The sequence below is a fragment of the Sciurus vulgaris genome, assembly GCF_902686455.1.
Source record: "Sciurus vulgaris genome assembly, chromosome: 7".
Taxonomy (NCBI): domain Eukaryota; kingdom Metazoa; phylum Chordata; class Mammalia; order Rodentia; family Sciuridae; genus Sciurus; species Sciurus vulgaris.
In genome coordinates this window covers 152,688,394-152,710,895 of record NC_136467.1, presented here as the reverse complement: position 1 = coordinate 152,710,895, position 22,502 = coordinate 152,688,394, and the positions used below count along the sequence as shown (strand labels likewise).

Sequence of the window (22,502 nt, the reverse complement as noted above, 5' to 3'; positions counted from 1 at the left end):
ATGTTTCGGCTTTTTAAGATCTTCTGTAACATGTAAACTGTATTAGTCTGTTTTCTGTTGCTATAACAAAATATCTGATGCTGGGTACGTGTTATTAAAGATGTTGACTTGGCTCACAATTCTGGTGGCTGGAGGGTCCAAACAGTCCAGTACCAGTGTCCTGGCAAGGGACCCCTGACCGTGCATGTGGAGAAACAGAAAGGGAATCGCCCAGTTGCAGAAGGGGCCATTTGTGTGGAGTGACCTCACTTTCTAGCCTACTCTCATAAGAACTCTGTCCTGGGAGGGAAGGTGGGAAATCCTGGGGAATGATACTGTCATATCACATGCATGCACAGATATACAACAGGGAACCCCCCCATCACATACAGTCATAATGCAACGACAAGAAACACGGATTGAAAGAACTCACTCCTTGAGACCATTAACCCCTCACAAAGGCAGTGCCTGTGACATGGTCAGCTTGCCCGAGGCTCCGCCTGGGAAAGGTTCTCCTGCTCTCAACACTGCCACCGAGCACCCAGCCTCCAGCACAGGACCTTCAAGGGACACACACAAAGGCTATTCAGACTAGAGCACATTCCCAGCTATTTACGATCCTGGAGATCCAAAAGCGATGTTTTTCTTCTACTTTCTCTCATTTTTGGAAACCTCAGCGCCGAGTCCAGTGACACTGCCTCAGCCTCAGATCCCAATGTGGGAGCCAGGCAGAGGCATCTCTCCTCGGTCCCTGGGCTTGAGAGGCAATGACCACGCAGCAGTCTAGTGAGCCTGACCCAGAAGCCACAGCAGCACCGTGCACACGTGGTCCAGGCTTAGGTGGTGACCTGGAGACACACCTGTACTTTTTGGTATTTGCAAAATATACTCCAGTAGCAGATTGGTATTAAATACCAATGGTATTTAATATGGACGAAAAGTTGTAAACAATTGTTTATTGGCAGCAACAGAACAGAGACTTTAAAGCGCAATTAGCGCCAATGACCACATCTCCATTCAAATGGTGAGGCAGACTTTTAGAGGAAACTTCAAATGTCACTTGAGGGGCCACGTTCAGGATGCGGGATGCAGACGGCTGCATCAGGGCAGCGAGAGCAGCGAAGCGCCCTCCAGTAGCGGAGGAGAGGGCAGAGGTGGCTCCGTCGGCCTCCCAGGGCCTTCTCTGCAGGAGAGCGTGTCACCGCGCCCCGGAGAATGCAGAGGTGTGGAAGGAAGAGACGCCGCACCCCAGGTCCACCTTCTCCAGCACTCGCCTCAGTGAATGCTTCGTGTAAAATCCGTCCCCTCTGATCGAAGTCCTAATTAGGATTTCAAGGGGGAGTTCTGGAGCATGAGGATGATTCTGGTCAAGGTTTTCAAAGGCAACTGTGGCTCAGTGATCAAGTTTTTCTTCAAGAAGACACTTGAGCCTACATTAAACACTGGCTCTTGGCACTTCCTCTCCCAAAACATATGCGCACACACTCACACACGGTTTTTGTGTAGAATAATATGTGTATATATGTTTAAGATTATACAGCTTTAAAATATGTATATTTATGCATATGCGTGGTTATGTAAATTATAGAAGAGATTACACCCTAGATCATTTTCCTTAATAGTTTGCTCTTCCATGATATTTCATACTCAAAAGATGAAGGCTTATTATTACTAATAATACTCAAAAGACTGTTTCTATGGGCTCTAAAGAAATGTTTTAAGTATTCAAGTGTGTTGACACGTCGGCCTACGTGCAGCACCTCTTGGTACAAGGACTTGGGAAGCGGCATCATTCACTTGCAAAAGTAGGCCAAGGAGACCGGAACCATCTTCTCGCTCTCCAGTCACACAGGCCGAGCAAGACCTATCTGTCGGCAGGCAGGCTGGTGCAGGAAATGTGAAACTTGGGGAAAGAATAATCCCATAACACTGGCTCCAGAGGTCTTGCCCCAGCTTCTGTGACTGCCAAGCATTTCTTCCTTCTTTCCCTGCCTTCCGATCCACCCTAGCACCCCCAAACCTAATCAAAGGCAGAGATCCCTTCGGGTCTGGATGGACCTCTGCAGGTTACAGTGAAAACTGTGAATCACAAAATCCAGGGAAGAAAAGAACCATTTCTAACATGTTCACACTAGTGAGAACCATTCATAGAACAGCCTATAGAGTGTCTGAGAAAATTACAGAGGGGACGAAGGTGACCAGCTCACTCCCATCACTGGGGCAGGGGCTAGGAAAACCAGGCAGGTGCATGAAGCATCGCGTAGGGCTGAAGCAGGGAGCCGGGAGGCGGAGAGCCAGCTCCAGGGGCTGGAGAAGAGGGCGAGCCAGGCAAACCCACGGGTCCTGCTGACGGTGTGTGACACAGAGCCAGGCTTTCTGGAGGAACTGCAGGAGCACATGGTGTTTCCTAAGGACTCTGCGAGCGCGCTGCCATTTTCTCACTTTGCATACAAGGACACTGAGACCCACGGAGATCAGAGGGTTCACGATCGACAGAGGCAAGACTCGGACCTTACTCCCTTTGACTGTAAAGGTTGTGCTCTTGAGATTCCAGTCTCGGTACAACAGATTAAGTTCAAAGCATGGTCTAAATCAAAAAAGAGGTCTGAGGGAAAAACGGGGTCAAACTCCAGGTATCTGGGTCGTTGGAAATAGCATGGAAAATGCAGGATCCCAGAGCAAAGGCTGCTTGCGCTGGTCACGGGCATCAGTCCTGTGCCCACTGCGCATGGATGTAGCTGGTGCCTGTGACCAGTCCATGCTACCTCTGATGGGGCCTGGAGGTGCCCGGTCATCTCTTAGAGCCAAGCCAATGACATCGGCTGCCAACCTCCTGGGAACTGGTCACACAGCAAGGGCCTGGACAGAATCTGAAAACAAGGGGACTTGGTACTGTCTAAGAGGAAAGACCAGGAGGTGGTGGGAGGCTGACAAATGGGGGCAAACTGCTGGACAGTGCCACATCTGTGATGGACCCAGCATGACGAGCCACAGGAAACAAGATGGTGAGTTCTGGATACTAAGAAATGTCCACGAGGTAGAAGAACCACCTGTTTTATGTAATGGTCCAAATAACCAGATCACAGTGGACAGCCACTCAAATAATGCCTGCATAATACAGAGTGTTATTGAGAATAACTCAATTCGCAAGGAGCTTAAGGCAGCCGATACTTGATAGCCTGTCAGGGAAAGCAGAACAATAATTACAGAAAAGAATCATATCCTCAGAAAAACAAAACTTAATCACACTAAGTTGGTAAAGCCTATCGTACAGACACATAGTCTGGACTTGCACTCTCAAAATACTGTGTTTTTTTTTTTTTTTATGATATGCTCATTATTTAATTTAATGATTTTTTTTCCCTGTTACTTCAGAACTGGATATACTCTATGACTCACTGTATCTGACTTCTTAAAGAACTTTAAGAAATACATCATCACAAAGCATAAAATTATTCTTTAGAAATTAAATGATGTAACATTTTGTTTCTGTAGAAAAATCAAAATTAGGACAGTTGCATTAAAAAAAAAATCTGTGACTCCAATCACTTGAGATAGTATTTAATCAACACAAATAAAACTGATAAGCAAATTTCATTAAGTAGCATTAATAATCAGTTAAATACTTTATGATACAATAAAAAACATTTAATATTTAAAATTTTTACAATAGTTACAGATATGCAGAAAAATTGCAAAGACAGCACGGAATCTTCAGTTTCCCGTTATTAACCTCACATTTGGGGTGATTAACGAATAACCCACGTAGTACAACTGAAGGCTATTCCTTGTTGGAATTGCCTTATTTTTACCTACTGCCCTTTTTCTGTCCCAGGGTCCCATCCAGATCCCATCCCTGTGCCTGTCATGTGTCAGAGCTTCTCAGACTCCTGTTTCTGAAGGTCCCGACGACCTGAGGAGTACTGTTCAGGTATCTTGCAGATGGTTCCTACAACTGAGTTTGACATTTTCCTTAGGGATCGACTCGTCATAGGTAGAAATCCTATGACATAGAGGAAATCCCAGAGAGACAGGGTCATTCCCACCGCGGTGCTCTCAGGGAGCCTCCCCACACTTCCCGGGGAGAGAGAGTCGTGTGCCACCTATTTGTGGGCAAAACAGCTACATAAATTATTTGGCGCTCTTCTACATGGAGATGTCACCTCTTCTCTCCTGTTTATTTACTTTGTCATTTTTTATATAAGTATAAACTTATGGATATTTATTTCATACCTTGGGGTATAACCCAATATGACCACAATAAAGAAATTTTTAATGGTGATATATTCAAATTCATTGCTGACATCTTTTGAATTCTTGGCCAAACAGGCTGTGGGTAAAGTCAAGTGTTTGGCTATCAGGTGCACCTTCAGGGTTAAAGAGCTACGGATCTGCAGGAGGATATTTGGGGACACCCACTCACATCCCAGGGGACTTTCTTCCCATATTTTAATATACCTAGGATCAAATTCCATATATAGAAAGTGGCCTCAAAGTCAAGCATGGCTTGGCTTTCTTATGGCAGACACTGGTCAATACCTTACTCTTTAGAAATAACTTTGAGGATGCAAATAGGCATCATAGAATTTAATACTTTTGACTACACATATTTCAAGTAGATTTGCGAACAATGTTTGCCATTTTAAAGTTATGTAAAATGAATACAGCATAATAGTTGGAGGTATAGACATATAATTGGAAGTTAGAGGAATAATAAATATTTTATATATTTGCTATATATCATTCACAAGTACGAAGTAACTTTACATATAAAATATATACCAAGAGCATGATCTTGAGTTCCTTCATCTTTCTTTCACCTCCCCATCCCCCCACCCCCATTATATATCATCATCCACTTATCAGGGAAAACATTTGGTCTTTAGTTTTTTTACGATTGGCTTATTTCACTTAGCATGACATTCTCCAATTCCATTCATTTATCTGCAAATGCCAAAATATTATACTTCTTTATGGCTGAATAATATTCCATTGTGCATATATACCAGTTTCTTTATCTATTCATCTGTTGAAGGGCATCTAGGTTGGTTTTACAATCTAGCTATTGTGAATTGAGTGGAGGGGACGGGGGTATGAAAGATGGTGGAATGAGACAGACATCATTACCCTATGTTCATGTATGATTACACAAATGGTATGAATCTCCATTGTGCACAACCATAAAAACGAAAAGTCGTAATCCCATTTGTGTACAATGAATCAAAATAAAGTCTGTAAAAATTTAAGAAAAGAAAAGAAAAGAAACAGTACATGAAAGTAAGGAGGCAGAAAGACACAGAACACAGATTGGAAGAAAATAAGGACAAGACAAGGTAGATTTTTTTTCATCTATTCATTTATCCAACAACTATTTACAGAGCCCCTCTGATCTGTCAGCAACCATGCCAAGGGCTCAGTATACCGTCCCTGCTCCCACGAGCCGGTGGGAAGAGAGGCTTCTCAAGCTCAGCAGCCTTGCTAAAACTTAAGGGGAAAGCCAGCCAGCAGCCTGGCTGCCGGAACCCCGCACACTCGGCAGGCAGAAGAGCTGGGCTCGGCCTGGCTGCTCAGAGCCGGCTTCTGCGCCCGTGGCTGGCATAAGGGTGTCGCTCCAGGCCTGAGGCCGTGGGTCATCTCAGACAGCTCATGCCAGTGATCTGGCTGACGGTGACGGCCTGTGGCACTCCTGCTTTGGGCCCTGCTGCCTCCCCCGGAGCTGTGTGGGCACGGAGACTGAGGAGCTCGACGCGAGGCTCACGGGAGCTTCCTGGGGTGACGGCACTTCACAGGGGGTCGCACGCTGCCGCGAGAACTCCGTGCGGTCACTGCGATTCTCAGCAGAGGATAACTGCACGCTTGCGCGTGGTTCCTCTCAAGCCGCCCTGCCCACGCCTTCCCTTTGCTGGTTTAAATCTGTATCGTCTCACTGTAATTAACCGGGACCAGGAACATGACAGCTTTTTTGGTTAAGTCCTTCTAGGAAATCGTTGGGGCTGAGGGTGTTCTTGAAGACCCCCAACAGAAAACTCTAAAAAATATTGCGGCGTATGCTCTGACGGAGAAGAATGGAGGCTAGGCGGCAGGGAGCTTTCCAGAAGGAGGTCAGAGCCGAGGCCTCGCGGATGCGTGAACGTGGGGTAGGGAGAGCTTTCCCGCCGGGGGCACGGCATGTCCCAGGGTCCTCGCTGGAGCCAGTAGTGTCTGCACAGGTAACTGAATGTGGACAGGCAGAGCTGGAGCAGAGGGAGCCGCGGAGCTCCAGGAGACACGGCAGGCCAGGCCTGGTGGACCACGTGGGGACTCGGCTCTCATTCAAAGCTGCAGGACGCCGTGGAAAGGGAGCAAGCGAAGGCAAGATCAGCTTGGTCCTTGGAAGTGAGCATCCCAGCAACAGGAGGGGAGATCTTACTGGGAAGGATGAGCAGACAGAGTGAACACAGGGACAGCTTCTTATGCAACTCAAGATGAGAGAGGCAGCATCTCTGGCCAGTGTGGAAGCCGGGAAGCGATGAGGAATGGAAGCCTTTAGTCGAAAGTTGCTGGACCAAGTTGAACGGGGTGATGGCAAGCTGGAAATGAGAGAAAAGAGGGATCACAGTATCTGGGGTGTGACATCTGTCCGTCTTGTGTAAATGACAGAAAGGGGGCTACTCACAGAGACAGGAAGCACTAGGAGAGGCCGATTTACTTTGTCCTGAAAGTGAAGCCAGAATGCTACGCATTTGGTGCTGGCTACATGGAGACTGAGGCATCTTTACACCTGACAGAGATGCTTACAATTTGCTGAGCACACAGACCCTTGGCTGATGTAAATTCAGGTTTCATCCGTGAGTTATTGTGCAGCTGCACAGGCAAGGGACATGCTACTGGCCCGGAACTGCTTCAGCTCTTGACACAGAAGGACTCATTTTATCCTTACCGCAACCAGATGAGGCCCGGGTCATGAATATTCCTATTTAACAGCTAATGGAACTGTGAGCAGTTATTTGCCCAAGGCATACGGCTGAGCGATGAGCCCGGGCACTCCATCTGCATTGTCTGCGGCTTCGTTTACCAGACATGGCACCGTGTGTAATTAGTCAGGGAAGGAGATGGAACTGATTTGGAAACCCATGAGGGGTCAAAGAGAAGAAGGAGTGTCAACATGGAGAGTATCAACGTTTGCCAACTAAATGCAGAGAGGACATAGAATATATTGCCAGAAACATGAAAAAAGGTGGAGATCAGGATACCCGGGAAGCCAAGAGAAATGAGTGTTAAAGTCAGTGGGAGGATCCACTTGAGAGAGAGGGGTGAGCACATGGAGGGAGGAGGCGCCAAGGGAGCAATGTCTCCCACCGTCAGGATGGGAGAGAGCGGCACAGAAGTACTCCAGGCAGAAGTATCCAGGCAGAGCCAGCGGGGGACCCAAACCACACTGTCCACAGCACCTGCCGTGGGGACTAGGAGACCCAGGCCGGGCCCCGCCCCCGCCTGCTCCCTGACATCCTCACAACACTGACTGCAGGTGCCTTTGGCTCTCCCGCCTTCTCTCACCTCCAGCTGCCTTGCTCGTCTTGCCAGTCGCTTGGCACGTGATGCTTTTCAGCTGAGAACGTTCTCCATCCTGCCCAGGGCCCGTCCTCTTCACCCTCTTCCAGCCTGGTCATCGTGCTGGATGACCGAGGTGTTCCAAACACTCACTGAACCAGAGGGCCTCGGAAAACCAACGTGAATTTGGCTGTTTGGCCCCATTGCTTCTGCTCTTGGTCACCCACGTACTGTCTTCGTCGATTTGAATCCTATGTAGAGACACAGTGCACTAGCTGTGTTTTTATCCCAGGCTCATGTTGATCACTCCCAGAAACACAAAAACACAGGCAGAGGCCCTGTTATTTTGTTAAAAAAAAAAAAAAAAAAGAGAGTTTCAAGCAGATGACACCTGTACTTAGCATGCAAATTACTTCCCTCCTAAGAAGCAAACATGGGAAGCCACGTTCTAATCAGAACGTCAATCTATTCATTTACAACAGGATGTGCAACTGTCAATTCACGCTGACGTCCTTGTCAACCTGGCCAATGCTTGTCTTCACCCTAGACACATGACAGCCACAGACAGGTGAGCCTTTTATAAAACTGTAGATGGAACCAGGAAACAGAACCATGGCTTCCAGGGGCTTGGGCTGGGAATACAGGGATAGTTTTCCCCGTGGTAGGAAGGCATTTAGGAGGATGAGGAACTCTCCCGAATTCAACTGTGTCTCTCATCAGCACAGTGGTTTATGTTTTGTGGGTACTCAGAAGACCGTCAGAAGTTTCTAATTTAGGAGGTAGTTTGGGTACAGAAAGTCAGATAGCCATGTTTGTGGGAGTGTGGCCCTTGGAACCCTAGAACCTTAGGTTCCGATCCCAGGTCCACAGGGGGATGGCTTGCTAATGAGCACCCTACCAACCCCACTTCTGATCTGTGAAGTGCAGTTCAAGCAACACGCAGTGTTCTCAAGGTCCTTCTGCCTGTTATGAGCAGGGCAGATAAAGCTTTGAGCACACGCCTGGCTCACAATAGATGTTCGTCTTATCAGTAGTTTTGCTGGTAACGTTCAAGCCCTTTATTCACGACTTCCTCTTGGCCAGACTGTGACTAGGAGGCCTCAACTCTTGCCCTTGTGACTTTCCTCTCTAGACTTTCCTAGTCACTAAACTGGTTATGTTTATGCAGCCTTTTTAAAAACAGGATATAATGCTCTGATTATGTTTCTGATTAGCAAATCATAAGGACTTACCAGTCCCTGCCTCTCAGATTTTTCCCAGAGACCACCTTGATCAACATTGAGGGGTTCTGTACTCTCTAGAATCAGATTATGGAAAAACTTGGCTTAACTGTTACTCATAATAAATCATATTCATTTGTGAGGATTTGTTTGATTTAACTGCTCACAGAATTAAGAGTCAGATGCAAGTCATTAGGGTGTACAGTCTCATCAGGCCCATAGACTAATAGCACTCTTTTACATGTCTTCAAAGAACTAAGAGAGGACCAAGACTTAGGACCTTTGAACTGATCTATGAGACCCCCAAGAAAATACTCTCATAAAGACTATGCTTAGAGCGACAAGCTTCGTTGTGCTGGGATTGTTATTGCTAAATCAGGACTCAATATGGGCAGAAAATGAGACAACTGACAATACAGGGCTCCTTCCAGAAAGTGGAGGGCACAAATCAGGTTCTACAGGTAGTCTAATCGGCAGCCACATCACAACAGAAAAGGTGAGATGCTCAAAGTTCACAGAGCACTGTACCCAGAAACCCAGGTGGTGCCACACAGTAGACAGGAATCAGTGGAAGAGGAAAACACCCGATTTTTATGATAGTAGCCATGATCCACCTGCCATGAAGCGACGTTTAAAGGAGCGTGCCCGACAGTCTGTGCCTCTTAAATGTGCCAATCAGAGCTCGCAGTGAGAGGACTAATGTGCGATCATAAAGCGCGCTTGCTATTACGCCAAGTGATAACGAGATGCAGGAGTTTCGAGGACGTGGCCAGACATCTTAAAACATCCCTCCATACCCACATATCCCAGGAAATAAGGGTTCAAGCTTTCAAAAGTCTTTCCAGGAAACAGGAAAACATCCAGCATCCAGCCTCTTAGCATTTAGAAAGCAAGTTTCCACAAAAGAAAATCCATATGAGGCTCAGGTAAGTCAAATCAGTCACAGAGGAGCAGAGTCCTGACAAGGCGGGTGGCTGGTGACAGGGCACAGGCAGAAGTGTGAGCAGCACATTCGTGAAGGACCGTCCTAGGCTCAGGGGAGGGTGAGGAAAAGTTCCAGGCAAAAGCAAATGGCTAGGTGGAAATCCTCCCTATTCAAACCCAGACACTAAAGCATGTAAAAGGGAAAGAAGTCCTTCCATACCCAGAAAAGGCAGCGACGACAACAAAACTCACTCCTTCTGCTTCTACCGATTCCTTTCAAAGTTTTTGTTCCCTTTTAAATTTTTCATAAAAATCTGAGTTAGAGTCCCGGCCATTTCATCCTCCAGGTCAAACAGGGAGCGAAGGGAAGCAGACAGTACCCACTGGAGAGGAGGTGGCAAGTCCCCCTGTGCTGGCTCACAGCAGGTGAACCCCCTCAGGTTGTCTCCAGGATCAGGTGCCAAGGTGGATTATTCAGCACCACAGTATTCTTCTAGAAGAAATTTGCTGTGACTTTTAATGCTATCCCACCTATGATCTCTCTGACAAAATCTCCAAGGAAAGTAATTTACCTTCTCTGTGACCCAGTTTTTTTCATTAGCAAAACATGTTAATAAGATAGTGATAGGAGGGAAAAAAATACATATTTCCCAAGGACAAGTCTTGTTAATGAATTACCTAACAAATCCAATAAGCTCTCAGAAAAGAGAAGAGATCCATCATATTTATTAAAGTGTGGCACCGTGTAAAACAAGACAGAGAGGTCTCTGTTGCTGTGGCCCGACTCCATCTTAGCCATGGGCAAGAAGAAGAAAAAGAATGGTGGAGGAAGAAGCAGAGATGTCTCCCTGCACAACAAGCAGCATTGCGGGACAGGTTCCAGACACAGGTCCCAGCTACCCTTGGAGATTTAAAGAAAGTCACATGTCACAACTCTCTCAACGTTGTCATCAACATACTCAGAATTTACCTTCTTTTTAAAAAGTATATCCCAGAAAAAGTACTATATGTTTCTATATGCTGCTCCTCTTGTTTCATAGAGTAGACGCATACCTTTTATCTAGAATGCAACACGTATGTCAACACACGTGATGGACAGTCTATGTGCCACACAGGGAAATTCAGGGACCATAATGCTGGTTTTAGCCACAGCAATTGCAATCTCGTCCTAAAAAGGGAATCTGAAAAGACTGGCTTGTTGGTTTGATCCAAATAACGATCCACAGTGTTTTTTACATGGAAACGCCCAGTTGAAGTGAGAGCGTCGGCCGCTCACCAAGCAGTTCCTGAAGCAATGCCCTGGGACCCACATGGAAGAGACAGTGTCTGGCCTCCTGGCCTCTCATACTGTCGGAAGAAAGATCAGAAGGATGCAGAGTGGCTTTCCATACAACCAGAGGTAAGGACGCGGGGCAGAAGGCCCACGCTAGATTCTTGGGCACACGCGCACACGGTGGTGGCTGAGCTGGCCCCAGGAGAGAAACAGCAGTCTCCTAGGTAGACAAAAGAGGGGTTCACTTCAGAGAGAGAAAACAGCAACACGACCCAACTGGAGAAGCACAGAGGGCCAGTGTCACAGGGCAGCACAGGGCTTTCCACGTCAGGCTTTTGTCCACCAAGTGGCATCTCACTTGGAATGTAACCTGCAGGGAGCAGGGGAGGACGTCCTGGAGGAGATCAAGTGGGGCACTGGGATGAGCAGGCTTTTACCTTCTAGCGCACAGCAAAGGACAGTCCCAGGCCTGGATGTTTCCGGGCTGACCGAGGACAGTGAGAAGCAGGCTGCCTGGAATCCAGTGGAGACGGTCGTGCAGGCCGGCCGTGTGCCGGATTCGTGATACATGATGGGTCCTCTAGGAACCCAGGTCCAGAGCGACGCGTTGGCCTGAGAGCGCGCAGCACAGAAACGGGGAGCAGGCGCTGCCGCGGGAGTGTGAACTGTGAATACTGCCAGTCTCCGGCATGATTTGAAAGGGGCTTCTCAGGAAAGCGCCCATACCCACCCCTACCCCGTATGTGAATTCAGGGCATTCACAGCCCACCAAACCCCTTCTTTCGAGAAGTTCCCAACACCAAACAAGACCAAAACTGAAGGGGGAACCCTGAGGGTTAACAAAGACAGACAACTCAGCAGAGGAAACTGCAGAGACTAATCAGGGTCAGGAGGAAAGCCCAGAGGGAGGGTCAACTCGAGTTCAAGCAAGATGCAAACTTCCAACTGGCTTGAATGAACCTCAAGTTAGAGGCAACCCCATCAAATCCACTGAGTTCAGTGGAGTGAGAACTGAACATCCGCCCTTGATGTTCATTGGTCTAGATTTGCTGGTCCAGATGCCAGGCCACTGGAATAGGACGAGGAAGTGAGGAAGAAAAAACAGCCTCTCGCACACACTCTCCAGACGGTCGCCAACCAGGAAGCCTGAACCAGGAAGGGAGGCGAGTGAGTTTCTGCTCCATGTTCTGGGCTGGGGTTCGGGGAAAGCTTGAGCATGCTTGCTGGCCAGAGGGCAGGGCAGACCAGTGAGAGCAAGTGAGATCAGGGAGAAAGGAAGGAAAAGCAACTCATAACTGCAACTTCACCGGAGTGACTTTGTGGAGAGGTGACATGGAGGAGGGTGACCGAGAAGATTGTCTAGAGGGTGCTCGTCTCGGCTCCTCTGTTAAGGTCGCACACACTGAGGGATGGCACAGGCCAGATGGCGGAGATGGGAGAGAGGGGCAGACATCGCAGAGGAGCAGGATATCTGTCACCACCATATGCCGAGGCCTAGCGAGAGCCCGTGCGCACCATGAGAACTCAGTCACACTGAATGAACCACAGCAGTCAGGGGGACCAGGGAGATGGCAGTGGCCGCCGTGCCCAAGAATGAGAGCTAACTAGGGAGAGTAAAAGGCGTCTCTAAGCCATCTAGGGAGAGAGGGCCCCGAGTGCTGTCATTTATTTATGCGCCTTAATGGAGAGCTCCGGATGACCTGCGGTGATCTTAGGAGGAAGAGATACGCCGCCTCCTCAGGAGCCACTCAGGCTGGCAATCCTCACGCACCTCAGAAAACGGGTATCCTTTCAATGAATAAGTAATCACCGACAGTTGGCAGATAAGAGACGCGAGTTTCTTGCCCAACACCCAATACCCTCGGCAGAGATGGACAACAGAGAAAAGTTAGTTAATTGCACTGTCAGCCGGTCGCCTGGACTCTGAGGCCTGCACAGAGAGAAGACAGACAGGGAGGGCTGAGGCTGCCCGGCCAGCCGTGTCCATCCAGCAGATGAGAGGCTGGCTTGTCTGCGCTTCGTGTTCCACAGATGACGCTCTCGCTCTAACGCCATTCGAATTGAAACACGAAAAATCCCTCCAACTCCCAAACAACAGAAAACAGAAGGCATGTTATTAAATCCCCGGATGGAAGGCTGCTGGACCCCACTCCCCGTGACTTGGGTGACGTGGCAGGTGATGGATGATGTGCTCAGGTGTCTTTGAATCCACACCACATCCAAGGCACCACGGTGTGTTCACTTGTCCTGCTAAGACTGTCTTCCACCTACCGGGTCTGAATAATTTGAATAAAATTGACTGCTACAGTTCTCACTAGAGGTTCTAATTGCATTCCTGGTATAACTTAAAATGATAACCTTATCTTAATTAGTCGCGTGATGCAGAAATGCTTTTGAAAGCCTCTGAGAGTTAACCTGCATTTTAAAACAGAAGCCTCGAGGCTTACAAAAAAAAAAAAAAAAGAGAGAGAGAGACATTTCTGTTGAATCCATGAGCCAATGTTAATTTATCAAGACTACAGAAGAAAATAATCACACGACGAGAAAAACTAGGCAATGCAACTAGCATCTTCTCTGATCAGGTGACTTGCGTTCCTCATCCCAGAGTCCTACACCATGTCATCCTCATGTTTAGGCCTGGGGGCAGCCACTGGAGAGTCTCCCTCTGGTTAGTCTGAGGACACTACCCACCATTGGTGGTCACAGTGATAGGAACAAGGGGACAAACACAGGAGGCTTCGCATGGTCCTCACCTGGGACTGTCCAACACACCCTCTCTAGTGTCCCGCGGGCCGGCCCAGCTTTCTCCTCCCGTAAGCACTGGTTCCCTTACTTCCCGCCCTCCTCATTCACCCACGCTTGCTAAGAGCCCTGCAGGCCCAGCTGCATTTAGTGCTGGAGCAAAACTTCCAAAGAACGAGGCTGCCAGTGAGAGAAGCCATGCCCTGCGTGTATTTTTTCACGCTCTCATTCTGGAAAAGCCACGAATACTAGTTCATCGATGACGATCACTAGCCGGCACACTAGGACCAATGAAAATTCACATTTCGAACAATTAACTTAAAATACCTTATGGCACAATGGAAGACTTAGCCGTAAGTCATCACTGTGAGCACCTTATGTAAACGTTCAGGGTTTTCCAGCGTGATGCTTGCGCAGAGGGAGTCTTCTAACCTACCTTGTGTAGTTTAGCATCTACGAATGTATAAGAAAAATCTGGGCGCTTTTTCATCATCCAAGACAGTAACAGGCCAACCCCAGAATTGCCAAAGAATGCTATTTCAAGAGGAGGACTCTCCCGAAGGCGGCCTCAGGGATGTCTGTGGTTTCCTCCTGTAGCCATAACACCAGGGCCTAAATGCCTTCCTATAATGTGAGCTGGCATTTTTTTGTTTGAAAATAAGTATAGTTCAAATAAATGAGGTATCTCCTCCTTGCTAGAAGAGAGGTTTTATTTAAATGTAAGGAATTAGAGTTAAGAGAATAGTAGAGCGTGACATCGCCATTAGAACTGAATTTAAACTGGGGAGAGAAGTTAAGGTGTAAACACTCGTGACATTTGATGGTGGAGGAGTGATGTGCCTTAAAGTAAAATCAAACAGGAGGAAGCAGGTACACGGCAATATTTGCTCAAAAGTAATTTTTCAAATGGGTCACTGCTCTTTTCAATAGTATTAAAGAACTATTTTAAAGCACCTATTGTGTGCAAGGATTGATATGCTACAATGATATGAAGGCAAATTTCTCTTACAAGTCACAATTTCAAAGAAGCATTATTGTGGGTAGTATGTATGGGCACATGCTTACCTAGGCAGATTATCCACACCCTGAGTGGCACAGAAATGTGTATGGTAATGGGCACATCTCCACATTGCAGCCCTGTGAAAACTCAGTCAGATAAACACCCAGCATAAGCAACATTTTCATCAACAGATATTTTAAATCCAGTGATCCCAAATCTGTTTGACAAGACCGTTCTAAACGAGGAAAGCCCTCACATGATTTTCCTTGCTTTTCGCTTCACTGAGGTGACAGGCACATACCCATAGCATCTTCGGGTTGCAAATCCTGTCTTTTTACCATTGCAGTTATAGTCTCATTTACAACATTAATGTGCTAAATAGGGACTGCATGAAAATCTCCAATTATTTTCAGACAATCTAGTAATACTGCTGCTAATTTTAATGCCCTGGATGCACCATCATCATGACCTCTGCTGCGATCCCAACAAGGATTCTTCAAGCTCCTTATAAATGCATTAATCACCTCTATGAAAGTCACCGCTTGCTTTTAACGAAGATAATGTATGTTACTGGGATTACACCACTGCTTGCAGAATCATTAAAGAAAGATAGACCAGAATTTATGATAAAGCCTTTGGACGGCGGGGCACTATTTTAACCATAAAAATCACAATCTGCAGGGACAGTGGCCAAAGCAGAGGAACCATTAAAGACTTATAATTAGCATCAATCAAGGTGACACTACTGTTGACATCTTTATTACTTTAAATACACTAATCAAATATTTCTGCATGCAGATGGAAAGCTGGACCCAGAAAACATCCCTGTGGAAAGCAATTTGAAATGATCTGTTTTCAAGGTAAGAACGGAGTATTGGTGTTATAGAAGAATTCAAAATGGACCTACGAGGTGGTCAAGGTCCTCAAGGGCATGAGCTGTGACCAAGCATTTCTCTAAATAAATGTACACATGCAGGTCCTTCTGGGCAATCCACAGGACCTAAGCATTGGGCCACTCTGCACCATAAATAAATAGCCAAACACTCCTGCCTATCATTTCCTCATTTTCTAGACCCCTTCTTACCCATGCACCTGGAAATGAATGCTAAAGGAAGAGCAGAGCTAGGTGTTATTTACATAATTACAACAGAGGCTGTCAATATCATCCAACTGCATCAGGCTCAATTCCATACCACACAGACTTTGAAACACACTGCTATTTTTACTGCTCATATAAATATTTCGATCTTAATGAACAAGAAGTTGCTTGGCATCTTTGCCACCCCTAGAGCCCATATGGCATTATACCTTAATGACTGTCATTTTCAAAAAGGCACTCTCCCCCAGATTCAGTGTTCACAAGCTGAATTCTTGAGGTAAAGGGCACAGACCATCAGGAGAGGCTGGGAAGTTGTTTTCAGATAGCAAAATCTGGCTTGGAATCAATTTGGAATTATGGATGAAGATCTGGCAAGATATCTCCCAGGGGTAAGACTTTATCTCTGCCAAATGAGATTATAATAAGAAAGACTTTCATTATGAAGGTGATGAGCACCAACAATCACTTTGGCTTCCAAAGCTCAAATTTATTTATAGGTTTCTTAATTGGTGTGTCAATCAGTAGGTTTAAATATATATATTACATCTTCTCTAGACACCTGCCTTTTAGGGGGGAAAAGTTTGAGTGTGTCCATCCAAAGCTGAGCAGAGTCAAAGGACATTCTGCACTTCTTTCTAAGCAATAAAGAAGGGACCAAGGCCAGAGGATAGGTGATACAGCAGAACAACTGGAAGGAACAAACTACTCAAAGCAGAAGACCCACAGTCCATTGAACAAGCTCAAATCCAGTTCTATTCTCAACTCCATGGTCATGGGAAGATTTTTCAGGATATTGTGACAGCTATTGTAAGGAAAATCACTTTGCAATTGGGTCATTGAAAATCCTGCAATTTAACCCAAAACTTATCAAATTACGGTTTCTAACACATGAAGAACTTCCAGTACTCCAAACTCCTCTCCAATAATGACAGCAAACTCTTCCAGGTTGTAACAGAACAGAATCCCATTTCACCTGAAAAGGGATTTACGCCCTTTTGAGTTATTTTGTGCACATGAAATTTTGCATCAACCCTGTGAAGTGGAGAGGATTATCTCCACCTTGCAGATGAGGTCAGAGACTGAGAGAAGCTCGTGGCCCTTCCAAAGGGCGCTTGAACGTGACACTCAGCACCAGTGACTCAGTATCTTCTCGCCCACACCATACTGACCCTAAACTGCTCTCAAACATTCCGTGACCTTACTAATTAAGGAGAGAAACCACACATTTAGATGATGGTACCCTATAGTAAAGGCCAACTTTAAAGAGCACTTTTACCAAGAGAAAGCTGTTCTCAAAGAACCAGTTAGGTGAATCCTCTGAGTTGAACATCAGTTGGCCTCATTTAGGGCTTGGTCATCTTGCTATCCCAGGCCAAGATCTTTTTTGTTGTTGTTTTTTTTTTTTTTTTTTTTTTTTTTTTTTTTTTCACTTTTAAGAGCCATTTGATTCTCACTGACGCACAAGGAACAGGGAGGTTGCGAAATACTGGAAGAGACCGACCTCACCACTGGAAAAACTGCTAGCCAGACACAAAGTGCCAGCTAACAGTGAGTCAGGGATGGGCTCCCTGCTGTCAAAGGCCTCTGTGTTGAAGCCTGAACAACGGAGCTTGGCATGAGCAAGGCTTTGGGGCTGAGAAATGACACCAGAGGGGCCTGTCACTTCCTCGTCAGAGGACATGCATTTGTGAAAATTTGCTGACTTCCAAAAAAGACATGAATTTAAAAACTGGGGTCAGTCAGTACTACTTTTCAGAACCAGAGGCAGAAGTATTTGAAGACTGGCAAATTCTCTTTCCTATCCTACTTAAGTAGCTCAAAGCTGATTGGTTCATATTTTCCTCCTAAGATCATTTTTGTATTGAAAAGTGGAGAAAAGAGATGGTAACTCTGAGAGAGCTCAGTGGAAACGGAGAACCAGAGGAAGAAGCAATTGCATGTCAAATGCACAAAACATAAAAGAGAAAAGCAAAGCCTCATCTGAAGGAATGGGGCGCACTCATTAGGTCCCATCTCCTGTGTTCTCTCACAATGTCCCAACACGACCCCATCTCATTGACCCAATAACAGCTCAGGTTATGTAACTTCAGCCTACGTGAACCACACAACACATCTGTGAATTCAATGAGGGTTTGCAATTTTTTTAACACAGGTAAAGATACTTTTCATTACATTTACACATTGCACAGTGGAGTCGCCATCCATGGGTAAAATGAGCTGTGGACATTAAGGACGTTGAGTTCATTAACAAATAGTAACTCTGGGTTTCTTACCGGTAGAAATACTCTCCCAATCAAGCTACCAATATTCCAACAAGTCACTTTAGATAGTATATGTGATGTGTTGTCATTTTTCTAATGTGATAGATAAGTAGATTCAATTTAATTCGCACACCTTTAAGAATGTGTTGTTTCTGTATCCGATAATGAGGAGAAAGCTGGCCCCTGCAGGCACATGAAGACATGGGCGTGCTCACTCCACACCTTTTCATTAGTGGCGATTAGTGGAGGTGGGCTGGAGAAAGTTTGCTTGAGTGTGAATACTCCAAAAATACTAAATAGAAAAAAAGTTGCAAATAAATGTAAGATGCAAATTTAGAGTACTCTAATGACAGTACAGTCTGACTTTGAAAAGTCATATAAAAGGGCCAACCCACTCTCTTACCATCCTAAAGGAAATTGTTTTAATAGCAAGTTCTATGACTGGTGGAGGGTATTGTATGGTCCACTGAACCCTATTGGAAAATAAAGATTCTTAAGCAAGGAATAAAAATGCACCACTCAGAGAAACACACAGATGTCAGTGTTCATAAACCCAGCTGCTTACAGAACATAGTTGCAATGAAAAACACCATGGAGAAAGCCTAAGGATCTTTCTTTCCACAATCATGACCAATATCTTAGCCGATTCACTTAGACTCAATAGTGTGGATAAAAAAAAACTACGATGGAAGGTAACAAACAGCATGCAAACACAGGCCAAGGGGAGATGTCGGAGGAGCTCAAAGTTATACCTTCTCTCCCAGTTAGACCAATACGCATCCACCATGGAAGATCTAGATTACGGATAAGTAACACTCTTTTTTCTCAACTGCGCCTAATAAAGCAGGGCAAAGACACAACTCTGCAGGACTCTGGGTCAAGAATGAAAGCCATAAATTCACCAATGCTGAAGGCAAATGAATAGCTGGAGGGTGAGGTGATCTCTCCTACTTGGTATTGAAGCCCACCTGCTGTTTGCAGTTGTCTTACAGAATACATTTGCTGTCTAGTCTCTGTGACCTGCTTTTCTTTCTGACCATTGTATGGACATATCTATGATACATAAAAGTGGATCATTTCTAATTTAATAGTGACACAAATCCTTTGAACTCACACACTATTGACAGTGACATAGAATATTGACCTTGAATTTATAAAACATTGATTTTTGTTGTTGTTGTTGTTGTTCTCTCCATCTTTCCTAGGATGTGAAGAGATCAGAAGTTTTCCATGGACTGTTTCTGTTTTGCCTAGTGGTACTCCAAAGCTGTCACCTGTACAGATTCTTCTAGAAAGATTTTGTCAAAACAAATCAAATTGAAAGAATCAGTTGCAGGCTAGATAACAAGAGGGTATTTCCATTATAAATGCATCCTGATAAAACTTTGAGGCAGTATTTCTTTAAATTAAAAAAAAATGTGTAAAAGGACCTAAAAAATAAGCATATGGCCATATGGTTACAAATAGCACACACGTGGTTTCCAGAGGGAGAGATAAGGAGGCCCACTATAAGGGCATTTGTGGTGATTACCGACCGTGGAAGGAGACTCTGAGCTGAAGGTGGCTCCACTTCTCTCTCTCATGGGCTGTCAGCTCCTGGACAAAGTTCCTGTTTCCTCACCTGAAAGGTAAGCAGATAATGTTGACGGTACCCCGTGTTGTGGTGGGGAGCAGATGCGAGGCTCCGCGTGAAGGCTGTCTGCGCTCCATAAAACGTTACAAGCACATCAATTACAAAGGAGAACACGCTACATGTGTAAGTTATAAACGAGGAGGAAGGCAGACCAGTGAGTTGATTTGAAATCATACATTATAACACAGATGTGCAAAAGCCATTTTTTCTAAAAAATGTTTTTTCCCATCACGATTGACTTCATGTTGCTAGAAAGTAACTCATGTGGCGTTAAAAACACAAAACAAAAACTTTAAGCTGGTGTCGTTGCTCTAAATCAGGTTCTTCGAAAAACAGACAATTGGATTTGGTAAATATTTGGGGTTTTGGTTTTCCCTCTGCTCCTGACTCAAGGTATCTCTTCAATAGAAGGTCCGTGGGATGCTGGGGTGCGGACAGAGGACCGCCTGCTCCCGTTACTGCCTCCGGTGTGGGCTGTGAGGTCTGGGTGAGGCCCAGCAGGTCCTGCGTGGTCACACTGTGCGCCGAGTCTCTGCCCTCCCTGTACCGCGTTCCTAGAAGTCAGGACTAGTGCCCTTGGCGTCAGTACTGGACCTCGATTGCTCTGACCATCTCCCTTGACTGACCAGGCTTATCTCAGCCCCTGTGTCCCCTGAGGGGACCTCAGCTGGAGAGAGACCTGGGGTCCTGCAGAGGGTTTCCCTGCTGTGCCGCTGCGGCCGGCAAGGTGTCAGGACTGTGCTTGTGAGCCCAGCTCCTCATCCCCACCCAGCAGGATGTCTGGGTTGACTCTAGGGAACCTGGGGGAGAGGAGACTAGACTGGCTTTTTCCAGCTGGTCACGTTTTACCCCTACTGCCTCTGCCAAGGTGGTTCCTCTGACACTGCGTGAGGCTCTCTGGGGGTTCCAGAGGGGACGGGAGCCCACTCCAGTGCTCGAGCCCCGCTTGACCACTGAACCATGGAGCTGGGTTATTCCCCAGAGGACCAGATGCTGGAGGCCTGGTTGCCTGCAGAGTCACTGGGAGGCGGCGGGAGCTTTGAGAGGTGGGCGTAGCAGAAGTCAGTCAGGTCACCAGGCGTGCCTTCCCGGGTGGGGAACTGGGAGGCTAGACTCCTCCTGCCTCTCTTTGCTCCCCTACTGCCCCAAGGCAAGCACCTTTGCTCCACCTCTGCCATAATGTGCTGCCTCCCACTGGCCCAAAACAATGGGCCAAATTACCATAAATCAAAACCTCTGAACCCATGAGCCAAAATCAGACTTTTCTCTTTATATGTTGATTTTCTCAGGTTCTTTTGTCACAGTGATGGGAAGCTGACAAACATGATCTCAAGAGTTGTGTTTTGTTTTTAATCATCTTGCTCTTGATCCCTACCCTCTATGTGTCCTTGGGCACTGTTTTGCTCCCCTGGAAGGGTCTTCCCTTCCTATGCAATTGTGCCTCCATGTACATAAACTCCAGTCTTAGATTCTCAGGTTTTCTCCTTCATATATAAATGGAAGCTTTAGAATTTTCAACAAATCCTGACTTTTTTAAAGAACTTCTGACAGTGACATTTGTTTTAGAACTTTCTAGAATCATCTACCCTACTCCTAAAACAGTAAAAGCTATTCTGCCCGTGAGTATGCAGCTGCAGGGTAAATTTACAGGAAATTTTAAAAATCATCATGAAATGTTTCAAATTTCATCCTTACTACATTAGACATTCTAGGACTATGGGAAATTCCAAGAGATTCCTGAACAAAGAAAGATAACTTTGTGGAATTAACAACTGAATGGGTAAACATTATCAACTCATTTTATAGATGAAGAAAGGGGACTTGGAGAAGATAAAGGGTTCTCCAAATGAAGCACAGCATGAACCAGGTGACACCAAAATTTAAGCTCAAGGATCTGTATTTGTTACCCCAGGATTCTCCTCACTAGAAGAATCTTTAAGAGTATCTGTCAATCCAAAAAGAAGAAAATATGAATAGACACTCCCGCCAAATACTTCAGAGCACAGCCCATGCATGTGCACACACAGCTTTGTTGAAGACAAGGAGATTCTGGCGCACCATTAAACTTCTTCACTCGCTCTTCTTCATTCCACTAGCATTTACTGAACACTTCTGATGTAACAAATATTCACTGTGCTAGGAATCTAGCAAGATCATTGTCCCTGCTCAAATCCAGGGCTGTGTGGGTGTCGTGTGACTTAGTGCCACAGGGTTACCCCAATCCATTGTTTCCTCACCTCCAATGGTCACAGGAGTACACCTAAGTCCTGCAGGTAAGAGATTCATTACATAAGCTGAGATGTGGTCGATGACTCGGGTGGTAGAAACGCTCGCCTCCATCAGCCTGCAAACCAGGAGGAGAAAGACAGAAAGAGAGCGCGCAGCGAAAGGCCCTGGAGCCGCCACCGGCATTCTTCATCACCCCCCCGCTCCTCACTTGGTTTCCCAGGATCTCAGTGCCCTACCGCGCCTCCTCTCAGAGCAACCACAACTGCCTTATTCTGCAGGCTGTACCCGTGTGGGGGATCGCACGAGCCTTCCATCTGTATTAACCTGTGCATTAATGATTTGCTGAGCTGAGCTGACCCAAAGTGGGTTGCAAAGGCTGTGTATGATTAAGAGGCCGTTGGGGACTATATTTAAATATACATATGTATAATTTATATATATCAATATATACACGTCCATACATATAACTATACATGTATATCCGTATGTGGATATACATACACGTTTCCATATATATTTACACTATAAACACACATCTCTTTATACCTGTATGTAAAACTTCACAATTCTTTCTCAGATTTTTTTGTACTGGGATTGAACCTGGGGTGTAAT

The 22,502-nt window shown here is 45.9% G+C and overlaps 1 long non-coding RNA gene across 1 annotated transcript; it reads right to left on the bottom strand.

Annotated features, from left to right (window-relative positions):
- Nucleotides 1-1,259: 1,259 nt before the first annotated feature.
- LOC306666804 lies at nt 1,260-22,232 on the bottom strand. The gene is made up of 3 exons (XR_013765402.1): nt 21,899-22,232; nt 19,564-19,649; nt 1,260-3,468 (listed from the first exon to the last, which is right to left on the bottom strand). It is a non-coding gene; the product is annotated as an uncharacterized lncRNA (long non-coding RNA).
- Nucleotides 22,233-22,502: the final 270 nt, after the last annotated feature.